Here is a 22,272-nt window from a genome sequence, read left to right on the forward strand (position 1 = left end):
CAACCTGAAGCATATTCTCACCAGTAACTACACACTGCACCATAGTAACTCTAAGTCAGGAACCAATCCATGCAACAAACCTCGATGCCAACTCTTCCCACATATCTACACCAGTGACACGATCACAGGACCTAACCAGATCAGCCACACCATCACCGGTTCATTCACCCGCACGTCCACCAATGTAATATATGCCATCATGTGCCAGCAATGCCCCTCTGCTATGTACATCATCCAAACTGGACAGTCCCTACGTCAAAGGATAAATGGACACAAATCAGATATCAGGAATGGCAATATACAAAAACCTGTAGGAGAACACTTCTGCCTCCCTGGACACACAATGGCAGATTTAAAGGTAGCCATCGTGCAGCAAAAAAACTTCAGGACCCGACTTCAATGAGAAACTGCTGAGCTTCAGTTCATTTGCAAATTTGACCCCATCAGCTCAGGATTAAACAAAGACGGTGACTGGCTCGCCAACGACAAAAGCAGTTTCTCCTCCCTCGGTGTTCACACATCAACTGCTAGAAGAGGGCCTCATCCTCCCTGATTGAACTAACCTCCTTATCCCTAGCCTGATTCTGGCTTGCATATTTATACCTGCCTCTGGGAATTTCCACTCCATGCATCCGACAAAGTGGGTATTCACCCACGAAAGCTTATGCTCCAATATGTCCGTTAGTCTATAAGGTGCCACAGGACTCTTTGCCGCTTTTACAGATCCAGACTAACACAGCTACCCTTCTGATACTTGAAATGCTTAGGTAAGAGGAAGTGAGTTGGCACCTGACCAAAAGAGCCAATGGGAAGAGTAGAACTTTTAAAAACTGAGAAAAAACTAACTTCCCTTCTTTGTCTGTGGTGATGTTCTCTCGGCTGGAGAGACAGAGGGCAGCAGGTATGCAGTACAAAGTTTGGGCCAGGTATGAAAATCATCAACATTGATACCTAATAATTACTCATTTGGAACCCAGCTACGTAAGTAGAACAGGAAATGTTTAGTTAATTGTGATCAGGTTTATCTCTTTATTTTGGGTTTGTGGATTCTTCTGTGCTAAACACAGGCACTTTTGTTTGCTTTTGTAACCTTTAAGCTGGACTCCAAGAAAGGCATTCTTGGTGTTTAATCCTTGCAGTTGTTCTTTTAAAATCTAGCAACAGCATGATTTTCCAGATGTTTTCTTTCTTTTTTTTAATAAATTTACCTTTTTAAAGAACATGATTGAATTCCTGTGTCTTAGGAGGGAAAGAGGTTTGTGCATATGTTATTCATCAGCTGGTGGAAACAGTTGATTTGTTTTTTTCTTTTCCTTTTCTTGGCTCTTCCCTGGGGGCAGGGAAGTGAAAGGGCTTGAGGGTATCCCCCAGGAAGAAATTCCCAAGTGCGCCTTCTTGGGCTCTCAAGGGGTTCTGCACTTGGGTGGTGGCAGCACTACTAACCAAGGCCAGGGGTATCTGTAATCTTGGGAGTTTAATACAAGCCTGGAGTGGCAAGTATTAATTTTTAGAGACTTTGCGGGGCCCCACCTTCTGTACTCGACATGCCAGAGTGGGGAATCAGCCTTGACAGGGGGTTAGGAAGCTTTTCTGTTGGTAGGATATCCCATAACAGCCTACTGCAGGTTTCCTTGCACCTTCCTTGACGGAACTGGTCCTGGCCACTGTCAGAACTTGGATGGATGCAGCTCTGAGCTGACATGGTAATTCCTATGTTCCCAATTTCCAAAGCTTTCCACTTCATCAGCCAGACACCCTCACATCCCCACCATGAATCTGAGGCACAACCTGCCAGTGGGTGGAATTTTCAAAAGCACCCAAATGATTTATGAGCATAAATTCCATTGGTCTTTCACTGGGACTTCTAGGTCACTTTGGGCTTCTCCACAGAAGGAAGTTGCACCAATTAGCTTAAACTGATTAGGAGTAGGTTTAAAATAAGCCAAAATAAACCACTTTAAACTGAAATAAGTGTCCACACAAGGGCTTGTGCTAGATCAACTAAATCAGCTTAAAGGCTTAAGTTCTAGCTGTGTAACTTTCTCATGTAGACAAATCCTTAGGCACTCCTGAAAAATCCCAACCAGTAACTCGGAGAAGGGAGTGATATTACTGGCTACAGGAGCTGACAAAAGCAAATTATCTTGCTGGCTAAGGGAGCCAGCAGCACCCTCTCCCCATCTGGTTTTGCTGTGGAGCACCAGGCACATTCCAGAATGGACAGATTCTAATCTCTTGTGCCCTCAGGAATGGCCCCCCAGATCAGTGCTGAGCACAGAGAAACTACTGATTCCCAAACACATCTACAATGAAGGTCATTCTGCCCCTCCTCCCTCCCCCCATGCTAACTGTAAGCAGAGTCAGGATGAGCTGTACCCTGACATCTGGTGGTGAGTCATGGTGGGTTGTGGAAAAGAACTTTAGGGGCTGATCTCATTTGCATAGGCACACCCACCCTGCCTAGATGGTCACTTTGGTTGCTGTAGTAGCCCCAGTTTCTCTGTTATTGGGGCAGGAATAAACTGTTATTATCCTGATTATATGAATCAAGGACAGTGGAACTGTACTCGGCCTTTTGTTATGATGGAGGGACTCACCATCAACTAAGCAGCACTTGCTAGGCAAGGGTCATGGGTTCCAAAACCCAGTGAAGGGAGAGAGGCTGGGGACAGGTATTGATACTTGGTGGCATGGGCCCCCTGGTGAGGGCCTTACATGCTAATTGCACTTCCTCCTCTCTCCACTGTGGAATATCAGAGCTAATTTTGATTCTATTAGGAGTCTATCTAGTTACAGGCTGCTGATCTGAATTCACTTTAGGCTAATGGTGTACCAGCACTGAGGCTCCCCTACTACAAGCTAAAATCAAACAAAAGAGCTCAACTTTTGGACCACGTAAGGTGCCTCTTAACCCCCCCCCCCCATATCTCCACCAAGGTTGGGAGGTAAAACTCTGCAGATAAACTTTCGAACTCTGGGGCTGCCCTGACCAGGGACAGAGACTTTTGGGTTGTTGGACTTTTGGGACTTTGGGTGATTTTGGGTTGCTGGATTCAAGAACCAAAGGGAAAGGACATGCCCCAAATTTGCTTGGGGTGGGTTTTTTTGCTCATGGGTTGTGTTAATGAATCCTGTTCTTGGTGTTTCCCCAACATAATGCCACATTGTTTCTCTCTGTTATTAAAAGGCTTTTGGTTATACTCAGACTCTGTGATTGCGAGAGGGGAAGTATTGCCTCTTGGAGATGCCCAGCGGGGGTGATATATGTTTGTCCCAAGTCACTGGGTGGGGGCTCGAGCTGGTTTTGCATTGTGTTATTGGAATGGAACCCCTAGATACTGAACCTGGCCCTTGTTGCTGCCAACTCTGATGGGCAGAAGGGTTACATAACTATTATATTTCCTACTCATTTCTCCTTCCATCAATAATATATTTTATCTATCAGCTCAGTGTATTTATTCTTGTTCCTCTCTTCCGAGACTATTCATCCCTGCTAGGCCTGTCAGGTTGTCCAGTATCTGAACTTTATTCTTTGACTCATCCCCTTGTGTGGCCTCTGACCCCTTGACTCGTTTGTCTTTCCCATCATTGCCAACATTATTTTGTTTGTAGTGTGTAAGTGACCTTTGCATCCCATGCTGGGAGGCATTACCCTTTTTCTCTGTAAAAGGAGTAAATTGTTTTCCATTAGAGTCCAGAAAAAGCCCTAAAAGGAGAGGAGATTGTGACCATGGGAAGCCAGGATTGGGTCCGCTAAAAGAGAATACAGAATAGGCCTGAGTAAGAAGTGGAGAGATGCCATCGTCTCGGTGTGGGAGTGAGTAGTGGAACCAGCTTATACTCAGGGTGCTCTTCTCTCGAAACCTTGTCTCTCTCTCTCCTGTAAGCCATTTCTCTTGTTAATTTTCCTTGAAAATTCTTGGTACTCGATACACAAAATCAATCAACATCAGTCAAACATGACATTTTAGAATTTTATTTGATTGCTTGCCACACATGACTGGAGAACAAAGCGTACATCTGCTACCTGCTTTAACACACAACACACTAAGAAAGTGTAATATCAAATCAAATTACAGTGTTACCCAACTGTCATTCACTTCCTGCAAGAAGGTTTAGCACACCTCAGGGCATTCAGTAATCCTGGGTTCAGACTGCTGAGGCCCTGGTGCTCTTTGGCATAGTCCTGGGAGGGGAATCCATTGACTCTGTCTAAGTCATGACCCCATTCATAACTCAGACTCAGAGCCCAGGTTTTACCTCCTGACTAGGTCTCCCCATCAATTTTGGGTTGTCATAAATATAACCAGATTTTACTGGAAAATACATCAAAACAGAGAGAAATGCCACTAAACAATCCCTCCCTCCCCCCAAAGCACAAACCTCTATTCAGATACTACAGAAGGTTTTGTGAGGGAGAAAAAAGCATGTGTTACAAGGTATGGAAATATTCTCTACAGTGCAGCATAACAGGTACTCGCAGGTTACAGGCTGTCCGTTTTCCTCTGAGCCTGTCACTTTATGCTCCCAGGAAGTCTCTGAACTCAACCTGTCTCAAGGAAGAAGGAATCCATGCTTAGGGTGGGTCTCTGTTCTAGAGGAACACGCTTCCTTTGTCTTCCCTGAAATCCCATCCCTCTGTAACCACAGTGACATGTTGCCCATTACATCACCCTCACAAAACCAGTTTGGTCTGACTCAGAGATTGTCCCATCCCCTAACAGGGTACAGAGTACACGGTCTCCTCTGTCAATTCCAATGTCTGAGAGTGAATGCATGGACACTGCCATCCTTGGTCAACCTGTCTTCCAGTGATCATATTCAGTGAGTGTTTGAGATAAGGTCCTGGATGGCCTGAACTGGGGCTTATACAGTATCTGGATGTTGGGGACACTGGGCATGGCCACTAGGTAACTCGAGGGGATGGAAGACCACGAGTGTCGATGAAGCCCCCTCGCACTAGGCGCAGGTGAGCTCATCGGGGGCCTCGGAGGAGACGCGATTTGATTGACCCCGGAGGGCACAACAGTGCAACGCACTCATATAGTGGAGAAGCACTGCGGGCGACGGTGGGGAACCGGTCCTTCGGATAAGGTAGGAACCTCTTAAAATCTGGATTGTGTTCTCTGTTTGAACCTGGGGACGCCCAGAGTTACCCTGTAGGCATGGGACAGGGACAGAGCTCGGGAGGTAGGGCACAGTGTATCCCCCTAGAATGCATTCTAGCAAATTGGAAGGTGTTTGGATCAGATCCACTGACTAAGAATAAATTTAAAACAATTCTGTATGGTTGACTGGCCTCAATATCAACTAGAGGGCCAGGAGCGGTGGCCACCGGGAGGGTCAATTAATTATAACACGATCCTCCAGTTACTCCTGTTCTGTGAGCGAACGGGGAAATGGATTGAACATCTGTATGTGCACTTGTTTATGGCTTTATGTACTCAAACAGATATTTTGCAGCAATGTAATTTGACTCCGGCTGGTTCGGTAGTGACTAATGTTAGGCCTCCCTTAACCCCCACCCCAACTGTAATGGCAGATCCGGTGTCCCCTTCGGCCCCTACACTCACACCTTATCAGTCCCCAACTGTTGGATTATATCCAATACTCACTGAAACTAAAATCTCCCGTACTGCAACAGACGGGCGTGCGGCCACGACTATGCAGGTTTATACTCATGTGCCCTTTAATCCTGTGGATTTGGCTGCTTTCAAAGCACAGGCAGGGGAATTTTCCACCAACCCAAGAAGGTTTATTTCAGTTTTTGAGGGGTGTCTCAGCAGCCATAAGCCGGACTGGGATGATTGTAACATCCTCCTGCGAACCTTATTGTCTGAGGTTGAAAGACAGCAGGTGGTGTCCAAGGCAAGGGAGGAGGTGCAGAGATGGCACAACCGGGATCGTGATAATGTCCCTGTCCCGGATGACCAAGTTCCCCGAGCAGACCCTGGGTGGGATCCCAATAATCCTATGGATATGACCCGCCTTACTACCTATAAGGAGTTGCTTTTGCATGGACTTCGTCACTCGGCTGTCCGACACAATAATTGGGCAAAGCCGTATGAAGTAGCGCAGGATTTAAAGGAAAGCCCAGGGGCCTTTCTACAGCATATTCGGGACTCGATCCGACAGAATACCAATGCAGACCCCGATGATCCAGCAACTGAGGCAATCATTAAGGGAATTTTTACGAGCAGAGCAGCCCCTGATATTAAGAGAAAGTTACAGAAAAAGGAGGATTTAATGGGCATGACCATGGCACAAATCTGAGACACTGCAAACCGAGCTTATAGTCTGAGAGAGGCAGAGAAGGACAAAAAGCAAGTTAGAATAATGGTAGCAGCGGTACAGGCCAGCACTAAGGGAAGTGGCTGGGGAGGAAGGGGCTGTGGATGCGGACGTCCGGGCCCGCAGGAGAGACGACTGGGTCGCAGCCAGTGTGCCTTGTGTCGACAAGAGGGACACTGGAAGAATGAATGCCCAGAGAGGAAGGAAATGGGGGGTGCCTCTATGATGGCGGTGGAGGAACAAAAATAGGGGTGTCAGGGGAGACGGACCACCCTACCCCTGGAACCCCGAGTAAAGATGCGGGTGGGAAGCTCGGAAATAGATTTTTTTAGTGGACTCTGGAGCGGCACGAACCTCCGTAAATCGACCCCTTCAGTTACCGGTAGCAGATTCCCTTACTGTGGTGGGAGCCACAGGCAGGGACACCAAGTGCCCAGTGTATGCCCCAGCAAAATGTGCTTTGAAAAACAGGACTATATCCCACAAGCTGGTTTACCTCCCTGAATGCCCAACACCTCTGCTGGGACGGGATCTGCTTTGTCGCCTAGGTGCCACCCTACATTTTACTCAAGACGAAGTAACCCTTACCTTACCCCCTGAAAATGCATGGATCATGACCCTTGCAGTTGAGCCCTCAGCTATGCAAGCCCCAGAATGGAGCCAGTGGGAAGACCAGGTGTACCCCCTTGTGTGGGCATCAGGGATCCCAGGAAAGGCCACCCACCAAACCCCCATTAATGTTCAGCTCATGCCAGGGAAAGGCCCGGTGCAAGTAAAACAGTATCCAATCAAGAGGGAAGCCAGAGAAGATTTACAGGAAACTATAGATCGATTCCTAACATACGGTATTCTCCGGGAATGTCAGTCAGCCTGGAACACTCCCCTTCTACCCGTACGGAAGCCTGATGGTACGTATTGGCTGGTACAGAACCTAAGGGCAGTCAATGAACGGGTTAAGACTTTGCATCCTCTTGTCCCTAACCCGTATACACTATTGGCTTCTATAGGGGGACAGTATACCCATTTTTCAGTTCTCGATCTGAAAGATGCTTTCTTTACTATCCCAATTGCCACCCCATCACAGGAAATCTTCTCCTTCGAGTGGGAGGACCACAACAGGGTTAAAAAGCAACTTTGCTGGACAGTGTTGGCCCAGGGATTTAAAAATTCCCCCACCCTCTTTGGCCAGGCTCTGGCCAGGGACCTAGAGGAGTGGGATAATGAGGAGGCCCTCCTTCTGCAATATGTGGATGATTTGTTAATTGCCACTGTGGGCCTAACCTCCTGCCTTAAAGCCACCATAAGCCTCCTTAATTTTGTTGGACTCCGAGGATATCGGGTAGCATGGAGTAAGGCTCAAATCGCCCTCCCAGAGGTACGGTACCTCGGATTCCACATATGGCAAGGGGAGCGCCAGCTTTCAAACGAAAGGAAGGAAGCTATATGCCAAGTTCCTACCCCAAATAATCATAAGCGGTTCAGGGCATTTCTGGGTATGGCAGGCTTTTGCAGAATATGGATCCCAGAGTTTGGACTATGGGCTAAACCCCTGTACGACTGTGTAAAAGGAGCAGATCATGACCCCTTCTATTGGACCCCAGAGGCTGACAGGGCATTTAAGATCTTGAAAAGGAAGTTAATGGAAGCCCCGGCTCTGGGCCTGCCAGATCTCTCTAAGCCGTTTCAGTTCAGGAGTGCTCACACAGTTGTTGGGAGCATGGAGACGTCCCGTGGCCTATTTCTCTAAGCAGCTGGACCAAGTGGCAAAGGGATGGCCAGCATGCTTACGGGCAGTTGCAGCCACAGCCCTGACGCTTGCAGAGGCTGAGAAACTAACCTTGGGAGGGACAATACAAATATATACCCCTCATATGGTCCGAGCCTTATTGGATGCCAAGGGAGGCCTTTGGCTCACCCAGGCTCGGATGGCTAGATACCAGGCCAAACTTCTAGAGAACTCTGAAGTCACCTTACAGCCTTGCCCCTCCCTTAACCCTGCCACTCTCTTACCGGAGACTGAGGAACGGGAACATGACTGTTTAGAGATCGTAGATGCCCAATACTCCAGCCATCCTGAGCTAAAGGATGTACCCCTCCCAAATGCAGATCATGAGTGGTATACTGATGGTAGCAGTACTGTGATAGAGGGGCAAAGGAGGGTGGGTTATGCTATTTGTGACCCTCCATGACACTGTGGAAGCCGAGGGTTTGCTTGCTGGGACCTCTGCCCAGCTGGCCGAACTAGTAGCCCTGACCCATGCACTCCAACTGTCAAAAGGAAAGCGGGTCAACATTTTTACTGATTCAAAATATGCCTTTGGAGTGCTGCATGCTCATGCTGGCCTGTGGAAACAAAGGGGAATGCTGACAGCCCAAGGCTCTCCAGTAAAGTACGGGCTCCAAATTCTCCGGCTTCCATAAGCAGTGCAACTCCCCTCGGAAGTGGCGGTGGTACACTGTAAAGCCCATCAAAGGGAGGATCAAGATGTGGCCAGAGGTAACGCCCGGGCAGATAGAGAGGCTAAGCATGCTGCCACCCTGACATCCCCTCAGACTGAGAATGCCCATATGTATGCCCTTATCCATCAGTGCGGGAGCTTCTGACCCCTCAGTACTCTAGGGAGGAGAGACAGCTAACTGACAGACTCAGTCTCCAGGAAAAGGAGGGATGGCTCCATTCCCCAGAAGGGAAGGTCCTCCTACCGAAGGCCCTGATCCAGCTAGTATTGCAGAAACTACATCAAACCACTCATGCTGGCAGGGAAGCACTTATCCAACTAATGGGAAAATATTTTATAACTTCCGGACTCCGACCCCTGGCTACCCAGAAACAAGTGGACTGCTTAGTCTGCCAAAAGAATAACCCCCGACCGGGACATCCAGTGCCACCAGCTGCCCTGGAACCCACTCCAGGCCCCGGACGGGTGTGGCAAATAGATTTTACTGAGTTTCCCCGGACCCAAGGGTTCAAATATCTCCTCGTCTTAGTGGATCGATTCAGTGGATGGCCAGAAGTCTTCCCCTGCCGTAATAACACTGCCAAAACAGTGGCCCTCAAGTTTGTTAAGGAGATCATTCCTCGCTTCGGACTTCCCCGGTGGATGGAATCTGACAACGGGACACACTTCGCGTCACAGATTGTCCAAAACATCTCAGCTGCCTTACAGATCCCCTGGAAACTCCACACGCCCTGGAGACCGCAAGCCAGTAGTGTAGTGGAACGTACCAATCAGACCCTTAAATGACATCAGTGTGCCAAGAAGCCTCCCTGCGGTGGCCTGATGCTTTGCCCCTCATCCTGCTCCACGTCTGTGCTCTCCCAAAGGGTAGATTAGGGCTTAGTTCCTTTGAAATTCTGTTTGGAAGGGCATGGCCTATGAATGGCACACCGGTCCTGTCAGGGGAGTGGGAAATGGGGTGTGGTTTTTTGTCTCAGTACATGTGCTCTCTGTCTGCTGTTCTTTCTTCTCTCCACAGATATACCAGAGACGCACAGCCTCTTCCATTGGATGCTCCTGTCCACTCCCTGCAGCCAGGTGACTCCGTGCTTGTTCGCACCCAGAAAGATGAGCCTCTCCAGGAAAAGTGGAAGGGACCCAACACTGTCCTGCTGATCTCCCATACGGCGGCGAAGGTCCAGGGACACAAAAACTGGATCCATCACTCTCGTCTGAAGGCAGTATCCGCCCCCTCGTCAGCAGAGCAGTGGACCGTCCAAACTGCTGACCCCTCATCGAGTGACAATCTTGGACTAAAGCTACTGTTTAAGAGACACAAATAGTGGGCACTGTAATGCCAAAATGGGCCCACCCAGGTACTGGAAACCCTGGGCTGGAAAGACTCTGGTACTGATTAGTTGGGTAATATTGTTATTCTCTGTATTGTTGTTTCCAAACTGTGCATATCGGGAGCATAACTTCTTTGTTTCACTTGCACACCATGTTGCTACTTTAACAAACCAGACTGATTGCTGGGTGTGTGCTCTGACTCCACTGTCCCCCAAGACAGGGATGCCCCTTGTCATGCTGCCCTTGACCCTAGTAGAATTAGCTGCCACCAAAGATCAGGAAAATAAAAACCAAACGGACTTGCCGTTCTGGAATAAGACCTCTTTGCAGCAAGCCATCTACCAGGATCAGGAGTATTCAGTTGCAGTGTTAACTGAGGGAGTATTTTGTTTTACCCGAAACCAATCTGATCACTATGGGCATCCTGTGGGAAAGAGCTCCTGTGTTATTACACAGTGGGCTGATGGGTATTGGATAAAGACCAAGAGGAGAGGTCATCAGTGTGGGTGTAATGGTTCCTCCCCTTTTGGGGAAACTCTTATGAATAATCTTACCACAAAAGGAGGGTCTGGAAATATAAATTGTCGTCCAGTTAATACCTCCGATGTAGCAGGCCAATGGTGGGTTTGTAGCGGTCCCTATGGCGAGTGTAATTTGAACGGCACAACTAGAAACACCCCCACTTATAACCAATCAGGAGGATGGGAAGCCCCCCTACGGGCATATGAGCTGTTTGGAAAAGCAGCCTTAAATATCCCAGGAATCCCCCTAAGAAACAGTCCTTACTGGGCCCTACAGGGTCACTATTTTGTATGTGGCCAAAAGGCTTACAAGGTGCTGCCAGCCAACTGGACAGGTAGCTGTTATATAGCTCATGGAGTTCCTCATCTTTCAATAACTACCACACTGCCCAAAGGAAAGATTAGAAATGCCCGAGATACCTCTGTTGAGTCACGAGAAGAGACCCTGCACCGACTAACTGCAGCATTAGAGGGCAATGTAAAGAATCCCCTCACAGCTGGAAAGCTTGTAGGGTGCTCTATACTGGGAATAGCGCCACTGTTTACCGGGCCGGCCATGGCATGCATATGCCGCTATACTGTAAGACTTCAAATGGTACTTGAGAAAGTTGCCTTAGAGTTAGAGAACTCGATTAGTGATTTAGGGTCGGCAGTGAAAACATTAAATCAGAGGTACAGCAGCTCAGAACGTATTCCCTCTAAAACAGGCTGGCTTTGGACTATCTCTCGGCATCCCAAGGAGGGGTTTGTGCCTTCGTCGGGTCCCGATGTTGTGTATATGTAAATGATAGCAGTTATGAGGTCTATGACAAGGTGGTACAGGCTGAGGCCCATGCCCGGGCTGGAGCACAGGCTGCCTACACTGCCCCCGAGAGCGATTGGTTGCAAACCTTATTTTCAGGATGGGGGTTGTCTTTTTGGCTTAGTGGTTTATTTAGCCTGTTATTAAAAATTTCCCTTTCTGTATTAAGTGTATTGGTTTTAGGCTGTGCAGTTTCATGTGTTAAGGCCCTTTTGAAAAATTTAGTAAGTCATTCTCTTCAGGGCTATCACAAAGTACTTATGCAAAGTCCCATTGTAAAAAGATAAGTAGCCCAAGTGAGAAAACTCAGAGCCAAGGCTGTTGAGTATTCTCAAAGGAGGGAGTTGTTGGGGACACTGGGCATGGCTGCTAGGTAACTCGAGGGGCTGGAAGACCACGAGTGTCAATGAAGCCCCCTCGCACTGGGCCCAGGTGACCTCAGCTGCCCCCCCCCATCCCCCTCTCGGTCTCTCGCCACAGTCATGCTGAGGATTTTGCAACAATTTGTTGCAAACGCACAAAAGCACACTGTCTGAAACTAAATTGGGCCAGATAAGACAGAACAGAAAAATGCTGCACAAACAACTCCATGGGAAACAGATGGTGGGAAGAAAAAGGGGAACTAGCCGGTATACTGAAATGGTTACATGGATACTCAGGGCAGCTTGCTATTGGATAAGTATGCTACAGAACAGAAGTATAAATCTCTGTGTAACTGCCTGCTCTGGTGTACAGGATTTGAGACTGGTGTCTCCCTGTATCTTGAAGCTTCAAATAAACTTCTTTTTGCTTCTCCACCCCGTTGTGATTATTGGGTGACGCACACCGGGCAATGAATCCCGCTGTTGCTTGCCTCGGGCACTCTGTGCCGGCAACATGGATAACAAGCAAATTAGATCAGGTAAAAATCATGACAGTAAATAATCAAATCATCAGTATTTATGCAGCAGGTGAAAGTGATTGCAGTAAAGTTAGGCATTGACTGTCACAACTCCTTTAAAGCAATTATAAATAATTTTTGAAAACAGGAATTACTGTAATATTCACTCATGTTTTTATAGCCACTTTCATCCTGAAGGTTTCAGAGTAGCAGCCGTGTTAGTCTGTATTCGCAAAAAGAAAAGGAGTACTTGTGGCACCTTAGAGACTAACCAATTTATTTGAGCATAAGCTTTCGTGAGCTACAGCTCACTTCATCCTGAAGGATCCTTAGAAATGTTACTAACTGAGATAGGCCAAATAATGCCATGCACATAGAGGGGAGGAAACCCAGAAAAGTATCAGCCGAAATGGCAGTATGTAACATTCCACTTGTGACCACACATTTCTTAGATGCACTGACTGCCCTCCTTGGCTGCTCTCCACAGCACCCCCCATGCCCAGGGGCAGCAGGCAATCACAAAGGGAGTAGCCAATAGCACCATGACTTCTAGGCACTATTGCCATGGATGAGAGGGGTATGTTGGGCAGAGAGCAGGGCAGAGGGAAAGACCATTCACAGGGATGGAGTGGGTTTCCCTTGGATTCTCAGTGTATGTTGGGTGTATGGGGATTCCCTTTGAATCCTCAGGGTCTGTTTGGTTTGCTGGCTGCATCCTTCCCTTCCATATTACGTTACGCTGCAAATCTCTCTCCTTGGTGTTTCTGAAGTACTTTCCTCCTCCTACATGTTTCCCCATAAAAAGAAAAGGAGTACTTGTGGCACCTTAGAGACTAACCAATTTATTTGAGCATGAGCTTTCGTGAGCTACAGCTCACTTCATCGGATGCATACCGTGGAAACTGCAGCAGACTTTATATACACACAGAGAATATGAAACAATACCTCCTCCCACCCCACTGTCCTGCTGGTAATAGCTTATCTAAAGTGATCATCAAGTTGGGCCATTTCCAGCACAAATCCAGATTTTCTCACCCTCCACCCCCCCACACAAATTCACTCTCCTGCTGGTGATAGCCCATCCAAAGTGACAACTCTCTACACAATGTGCATAATAATCAAGTTGGGCCATAACATAAATGTTCTGGTTTAACTTGGATTTAAACTTGGAAAGTGGTCAGTTTGGATGAGCTATTACCAGCAGGAGAGTGAGTTTGTGTGTGTATGGGGGTGGGGGGGGGGTGAGAGAACCTGGATTTGTGCAGGAAATGGCCCAACTTGATTATCATGCACATTGTGTAGAGAGTTGTCACTTTGGATGGGCTATCACCAGCAGGAGAGTGAATTTGTGTGTGGGGGGGTGGAGGGTGAGAAAACCTGGATTTGTGCTGGAAATGGTCCAACTTGATGATCACTTTAGATAAGCTATTACCAGCAGGACAGTGGGGTGGGAGGAGGTATTGTTTCATATTCTCTGTGTGTATATAAAGTCTGCTGCAGTTTCCACGGTATGCATCCGATGAAGTGAGCTGTAGCTCACGAAAGCTCATGCTCAAATAAATTGGTTAGTCTCTAAGGTTGCCACAAGTCCTCCTTTTCTTTTTGCGAATACAGACTAACACGGCTATTACTCTGAAACCTGTCATGTTTCCCCATGGAAGTCAAGCATCAGGGCCAGGCTGTTTGGTGTCAGATTAGCCACAGTACAGGCTATTGATACTTTAAGTAGCGGAAGTGGATGCTTGGTGTTTGGGATCTCTTTGGAGGGAACACGCATCTGGGAGAAGTTTGCAGGTCACTTGATGGTCCCACTGCACCAGCAAAATGCAGTGGTGAGGACAGACTTGGGGTTTGGGTCATTTGTTCCTTAAGAAAAAGATACAGAAATTCCATGTTTGAGTCTTTCCCTCATCTTTAATTGTGCCATAAATAGTTATGTGATGTAAAATGTGAAAAAGCAGCGTTAATTTATCTGTTTGAAAGCTGCAAACTGTGCCTGATATTCTAAGACAAACAAAATTACATATTTAGAAGATATGGGATTTTCTTCACATGCCACATGTAAAGAAAATTAATTCCTGTAACTTTCCACTAACAGAGTTTCTCAGCCTGTTTCTGGCTTCTTGCAAAAGTTTCCTTTAGGCTCTCCAGTGCCTGCTCTTTGGTGATATTACCCCAGTCCTCAGGGAGATCGGCAGGGAGAGCATCAAACTCCTTAGCAAACTGGTGATTGAATTCCTTGAAAACAAACTTCCAGTAATCGGAAGCCGTGATGCTGGGATCTGGCTGGATGCACCAGTCTGGAAAAAATTTGCGATAATCTTTATAAGGATGAGGTTCCCATTTTGTCTCTGAACATGTGAATGTGCCATTGGAAACCATTGCAGAAGAGCATATGTCATAGGTAAGTATCTCTTTTTTGTTAGCCTGGCATTCCCCTAATCCTATAGGTCGATGCATTGAGGCAAAATGCTCCTTGTGTGCAGGGGCTCCTGCATCACAGGGGACTTTACAGAGTGGACACTGCTTCCCACAGCCAAACACTCGCTTGAAGATCTCATCCTGGGGTTTCACTGCAAGTTTGGAGAGATTTGACTCAATGTCCAGATTTTCAAAAGTGGATAAAACTTGTTTTTCCAGGTCAGGAATAAAATGTAATATAAAAGCTGAAAATTGGTCTCCAGTTGCTGTGTTTTTAAATTGTATCACTTCAAAACTGTCCCTGGGAATGACTAGATCCTGCTGCAGCTTTTCACAAAAGTTTTGTAGAAAGACAGAGACGGTCTTAGTCTTCTCACCTATGGAGTTTTTCAGAACATTGTTGAGTTTATTAATTACTGGGGATAAAATCCTTTTCTCCAAACCTCCCAAAGTTGCCTTCTCTCTGTAGTGTGTTAACAAGTGTTTCTCTATCCGGCTCTTGATTAAATCAGCATAATTCCTTGTGTATTGCAAATAACTGTTAAAGTCATTTTCTTCCAACAGCTTCTCCAGAACAAAGAATTGGAAGAAGTTCCGTGTGCTGTACTCAATAGACTGTTCACTGCTGAGAAAGTCATCCACGATTTCTGTCCCAAGTCTCTTGTTCATGTAGTCCACCAGAGCAGGTCTGAGACACTGATCACAGAAATTCCAGGCACTGTCTTGACACACATCCTTCTCTAAGTAAAGAGCTGTGAATGTGGAGAGATACTGAGGGTTCAGTTTCCTCAGACATTGCAGAGGATCATTTTCTTTAATGAATTCTTCATGCATCTTCTGAAATGCACGAGCTGCATCCCCCAAAATGTGAAGCTTTAGGTCAACTTCAAAGCATGCACTGGTGTCAGGGTTTTGAACATTCGCCTGCTGAAGCTGCTCATTAATCATCCGCAACAACTCTCTGCAATAAGTTTCATCATAATCTGCTTTGCCTTTTACCTTTTCTTCAGTGTAACTATTGCACTTCTCTATTAAGGATTTAGCTAGAGTATTTGTTTTATGCAAGTGTTCTTGTGTAATGAATTCTTTCACACCTTTGAACACATTGGCGAATAAGTATTCCTTTTGCATTCTGAAACATTGTGTTTTATAAGTAAGCAAGCTTTTGGCTTCCTCTAATCTCTGCCTTGCTGCACTCCCCCTATTCGCTAGGTCTCTTCTCAGATGAAACTCCATATCTTCACATATTTTGCGTTTCTGCAAAGGAATGAGTGATAATTCAGACAATGTTTCTCTCCACATGTTCTCAAATTCTTTCTTCAGTTCATTATTATTTAGTTTGCATTTGCTTTTCCTGCACTGGTTCAGAAGCCTATCAACTTGCTCTTCAATTTTTCTCTTGTACTCTGACATAATAGCATCTGTTTTGTGCCTTCCTTTTTTAATTTGAATTGTTTCTTGCCACTTGCTCAATGAATAATACTCCAGTTCATTCCTGAGACTATTTACACTTCTACAAAAATCTTCTTTGTACTTTTCTATCAGGTGCAGATTTGCTGCTCCACTTTCAAAATATTGTTTTAAATTATCCAAAATCTTCTCTGCTTCTTGCCTCAGTTTCTCCTGTGCCTCATTCCTTAGTTTGGTTAGGGTGTCTTTATCTGATGGCAGATTTTGAATGAAAGTTTCTTTTTCAGATACCCAGAGATGCATCTCCTTCCGGAAACCCCACTCCCACTCTGCATACTTCACAGACAGCTGGTTATAGGCTTCAGCGATGAGGCTGTTTTTAAAGCTGAAGATGAAGTTCTCGTGTTTTACAGCATTCCACAGTCTCCTCACCCATTTGATGAATTGAGGAATGTCCTTGGTGGATCTCTTTTGTGAACAGCCTTTCAGAAATGCAAACACATTTTTCTTTAATTCATAAACCTCTTCACTGTATCCTACATTCACTGGAGCCGTGGGAGGGACTCCAAGCCACAGGCCAGGGATGTACCAATTGTGGTGTTCCAGATCATAATCCATAATATCAGAAAATTTAATCTCCTTGAATTTCTTTTCCATGTTTACTGCAGCTTTGGTCATTTCATCCAGCTGCTCCAGGAGGTGTTTCCTGTCCCTCATGTTTTGTTCATGCGCAGACACATCACTGACATTCTGATGCACAAACTGGCAGTTCGGTTTTTGCCCGATTTCCTCCATTCTGAGAAAAGCATGGACCACAATTTGCAGAATATCCTGCATTTCACTGGCATTCTCCATGGCCATGTTAACGATGGTTATGTCACTCAATCCAACCACCAGTGTGGCCAGCTCATTGTCATGTTGATAACTGTCCTCTAATTTGGCCAGTTCAGGGGCTTTCAGGCCTTCTGTGTCTATCACTAGGATGAAATCACAGCCCAGTTCCTGCTGAAAGTTCTTTGCCACTTTAATGAGTGACATGAAGGCTCCTTTTGTACATCGGCCACTGCTCACTGCAAACTGCAGGCCGAACATGGTGTTGAGGAGGGTGGATTTCCCAGTGCTCTGCACTCCCAGCACCGTTATAACCAGCATTCTGGACCTTCCCCCCAGCTTGGCATGGAGCTCAGTCAGAACATCTGTCACCCACTGCAATGGGATGTTGGATACATCTCCATCAATCAGCTCCATGGGAAACCTTTCCAACATCAGGTCAGCTACGATGCTTGGGAGATGGATGAACCGTCTTTTGCTTTCTGCTAGTTTACCTTCTTTCACCATTGCGTGTTCAGCCTCATATAATTGCCCCAACTCACGCATGAAATGCTCCACCCCTAAGGAACTGGCAGAGATTAATTTGTCTAGTTCTGCCAACTTTTGGGGGTCATGTTTTGAGTTTTTGCATGTCTCTTTATATTGATCCTGTAATTTAGAAAGATTCTCCCGAGCAATGTGATCCAGGTAAAACTTCATCCATTTCAGGAAATAATGTTTCTTTATGGGCGGCGGTTGTCCTATTGTCTTGATAAATGTACTCACACCATCTGTAGGGTGATTTTTATTCTGCTGAGTACGTAACTCTAATAATTTCTCTTTCAGTTGAAATTTGTATTTCTCAAGAGGGATGTCTCCTTGCCTTCTCATTTGGCACAGCTCTCTTTCCACTTCAGCCAACTTTTTCCATGGTTCCCCCTGCAGTCTCAGATTTTCCCTCTTGTACTCTACCACATCTTTTATTTGTACAGTGATTTTCTTTGCATATTTGCAGGTGCTCTGACATTCCTTACTATCCTCATCTACCTGGATGCCTAACTGATGTGCTGTCTCAGCCATGGCTTCTATACTCACTGTCTTGGGAGAAGAATTCATTATAGCTGCTACTGCAGACTGCAGATGTTTTATAAATGCTGCCTTATTTGTGGCCCTTCCTTTCTGCAGCACCTGTGAGTTGTTCAGTTTCAGCACTGGGGCTAACTTTTTCAGGAAACCCAGTGTGTCCTTGGCTTTCCCAGACTGACTGTTAAGGATGAAATAGTATTTAGTGGCTGATCCCTGCAGAGATGATAACCGCGCGTATTGTGTCTCATTGATGCTCTCAGTAACTATGAACACTGCTGAGGAGATCCCTGTTAAAAAGGTGAACTGCAGCCAATGCAACTCAATGTCTCCGCGCAGGTTTGTAACCGCGACCGGCTCTGGGAAAAGATCTGAACTCTCCCTTCCACCGGGGAAATACCAGGAAATCTCGACCAGCCCAGCTGCGATTTCCCGAGGGATATTTCCGAACTCCATGTCCTGATGGACAAAGAAATTGTGCCTCTGCTGGTAGGGGCTCAGAATGTCATTGAGGAGTTTGGACTTGGAGAAGCTGCAGCTCCCCATCCGCACAAAGGAAATGGTTGGCATTTTGGTGAGCACCAGGCTCTCCTCCCTGAACCCTCTGCTCTCTGTCAGGGAGTGCGGCCTCCACTTCCTCACAATATCTCTCATGGCCCACAGCAGTAGGGTGCACTTGGGGGTGTTGAGGGCAGGTAACAGCAGAGGGAGGGCAAACTGGCACGTGGACATTTTGCACAGGATTTCCTGCTGTAGGAAACTGTTTGAGCAAAGCAGAACAGCACAAATAACATCGAGGGGGTGCAGAGAATCATTGGTGACAGTGCCACTAAGAAAAAAACAATCTTCATTAATATCCAGCTCCTCTTTGTCCACAGTTAGTGTTTGATCAATGGGTGCCCTGTGCTCAAGGCTTGTGCTTCTGGCTGTCCCATTCAGAGCCAGGAGCTTCCTCAGGAAATGCCAAGGTAAATCGTCTGTTGTCTGAGGAGGGCAGTCCTTTAGACACTCTGGGGTGATTTCCAGGACATCTCTCAGCTTTAGTTTCCTGCTTCTGTATTTCTTCATTTTTAGCTTTGATTCGATGTACTGAAGGGCTTTTGGTCTCTCTGCAGAAAGGTGATACAACAGTTTGTTAAACTGAAAAAGTTCTCAGATATAATTGTTACTTTGGTATTAGGGTTGTAATGTGAAGGGAATTGTAATTACTGAACAAAAATCATGGAGGCCCGCATGTTCCTTTTAAGTGACAGCTACTTAAAAGAATCGTGTAGCTGCTATTCCCAAGCACCATTCATTTGGAGCAACTGTCACAGATTGGATCCACTTGTCACACACACGGTCATCCTAACTGAAATGTCACACTTAAGTAAAGCTGGGCAAATTCTTTCAGACAGGTTGTGTATTCAGTGAAAAATGTGGTTTCGGTTGGCCTGAAGCTATTGCAAATTTGCCACGACTAGTTTCAGCCATTCATAAGATGCCCAGAGGAGAAAGAGGAGGTGCTGTTGCTCTTCCCTCCCACCCCATAACATGTAGCCCAGTGGATGTGGGAAAGCAAGGTTTGAATTCCCACTCTGGAAAAGGCTCCAAGTTAACTTTTTAAGTCATCAAAAAGTTAAAAAAAAATTGGATTTGGTTTAATGCAAACCAAATTTTATTTTTGGAACTGCCACAAAACCAAAACCTCAATTATTCATCCAGCTCTGCTCATACTTAGTCTTTCAGAGAGTGAACAAATTCTTCCTTCTTCCCACCTCTGTTTACTACTCCATTAGATTGTTTCCATGCCCCCACCTTTTTTCTCAGTGCATCCTATTGGGGCAGGAAGTGAGGACTGAATAAGAAGTCAACAGTTAAGCTTCTTGGCCCATAGTAGCACTACATTTTACCCAGAAGACATGACTTCCAAACTTCAGTAGAATAGGACTGTAGCTTGGAAAACAGTGACTCTACCCACAGCTGAAGATGAGCTCGCAGGGCAATGCAGTAAAAGGGCTAATGCAATCCTGATATTAATGAACCGTGGAGTGGTGAGTATGCATAGGGAGGTGATTTTATCACTGTATAAAGCATTGGTGAAATTGATACTGGAATATTGTGTCCAGTTCTGATGACTGTTGGGGTCACCAAACTGTTCATTTGGGGCGGAGGGAGGAAATCCAAATCTTTTGTTTCAACATTTTTAAAATCAAACATTTTGATGCTTCAATTCAAGATGACTTTTCTTTTAGAAATTTTGTTTTTGTTTTTATTAAATACAATTCAAAATGGTAGAAATTGCTCCAAATCTAAATGAAACGTCATTTCAGGGGGAACAAAACACTTTGACATGAAACAATTTTTTCTTACTTAGATTTGCCAAATGCTATGCAAAACTTAATTTTCAGTTGTACTTGAAATGATTTCCCTCTCATTTTTCTGCATTGCCAGCAAACCAAAAAATCCATTAATCACACAGCTTTGCTGCTGGGCCCTTCAATTCGTGGAGATAAAGACTCCCCTGGGAGGATGCTCTTTAAAATACATTGAAACAAGTGTGAAATGTGCTAGCACTCACCAGGCAGGGAATATTCAGAAAGCAGATTCAAGCACTGATGTCCATGTTGTAGATTGTTTAAAGTCTCCAGGAAATGCAGACATGTTTCCTCTCCCTGCTGAAGTACTTTTCCTATCACGCGTCTGACTCTCTCCTCTGGCTTGTTAATTCTCCTCCAGGCATTGTGTTTCTTCTCAGAGATAATGTCCTGGGACCATAACTCTCTCAGGAGAGCATCTGGCTCTTGTTGAAGAATCTCAATTAATCTTTCCTGCTCCTTGAAGAGAATCTCTGAGCACTTGGCCCCAGTGGCCATTACTGCAGTATCAGCAGGGCCTAGCACTGTACAAAACAAGAACCCAGAAAGGTTTGTTGGGAAGGAACAAGAAGAAAGACTTAACATGCAAAGGGAAGTTGCTGTGTATGCGGTAGTGCAAAGGGCCTCTGCACTTAGGGCCTTGAGTAGGGAGGAGCAGATGAGGGGGACACCTCACCACATAGATAAGGTTGAGTTGACTGTTGCACCTAAAGCACGGATACAACCTGTTTGTTATGTGTGATAAATACAGCGTATCCCCCGCAGAATTACACCACCTACTCTTTGGGCACTGAAGGAATTTTCAGAGAATTTATAAGTAAATCTGGACATTAATTGAAGAATTAAAATTAAATAAAATATGAGCCCTTTAAGTAATTTATCACACAGAAGTAGAAACCTTCCCCCCCCCCCTTTTTTGCCCCTAATTTTCACGGTAGCAGAATAATACAGACTCTTCACACTTCCCATATGATTAATCCTTATTGGACTGTTGTTCATGGACTACATTCAAATATGTTTTAGTATGAATGTTAGTTGTTGTTTTTTTAATTCTTCATAATGAAATTTTTTCTTGTGAAGCAAAGGCTGAAGTGTGTAATAGTCTACAGCAGAGAATTCCACTGACAACTACCCTCTATCAAAATGGTTTCCCTCTTTCTTGTACTCCATGGGACAGAAGCCATAACTGCACTCAGTTATTGGCTACTTTTGAAAGGGTTTCTTTCACAGTGCTCTCCAGAGGACTGACTGCCTCCACCTCCTCACAACAGAGGAGACCACCATCTACTTTGAATGCTGCTGTGGCATCAGTCCCATTGAGAAGAGTGGAAGATGGTGGCCATTTGGGAAGGAGGAAATTATCTCTGATAGAAATGTTCAGATATCAAAAACAATGACCATTAATCCCTAATATCTTTTTGAAAGCTACTTCTGGCACCAGAAGTACTCAACAAGTGTGCCATGATAGAAGGGGCAACTATGGTGAATATATTTGCAGGCTAATGTATGGAGGTGCTGAGGAAGGAGAACATAAGAATGGCCATACTGGGTCAGACCAAAGGTCCATCTAGCCCAGTATCCTGTCTTCTGACAGGGGCCAGTGCTAGATTCCCCAGAGGGAATGAACAGAACAGGTAATCATCAAGTGATCCATCCCCTGTTGCTCATTCCCAGCTTCTGGCAAACAGAGTCTAGGGACACCATCCCTGCCCATCCTGCTTAATAGCCATTGATAGACCTATCCTTCATGAATTTATCTAGTTCTTTTTTGAACCCTGTTAAAGTCTTGGCCTTCACACCATCCTCTGGCAAGGAGTTCCACAGGTTGACTGTGTGTTGTGTGAAGAAATACTTCCTTTTATTTGTTTTAAACCTGCTTCCTATTAATTTCATTTGGTGACCCCTAATT

General features: G+C 45.7%; 1 pseudogene across 1 annotated transcript; it reads right to left on the minus strand.

Annotated features, from left to right (window-relative positions):
- Positions 1-14,373: 14,373 nt before the first annotated feature.
- On the minus strand, positions 14,374-20,861 carry LOC311522614 (up-regulator of cell proliferation pseudogene; annotated as a pseudogene). Its single transcript has 2 exons — positions 20,567-20,861; positions 14,374-19,115 (listed from the first exon to the last, which is right to left on the minus strand). The product of its transcript is annotated as an up-regulator of cell proliferation pseudogene (transcript).
- Positions 20,862-22,272: the final 1,411 nt, after the last annotated feature.

This window comes from Lepidochelys olivacea (genome assembly GCF_965140295.1).
Source record: "Lepidochelys olivacea isolate rLepOli2 genome assembly, chromosome: 6".
Taxonomy (NCBI): domain Eukaryota; kingdom Metazoa; phylum Chordata; order Testudines; family Cheloniidae; genus Lepidochelys; species Lepidochelys olivacea.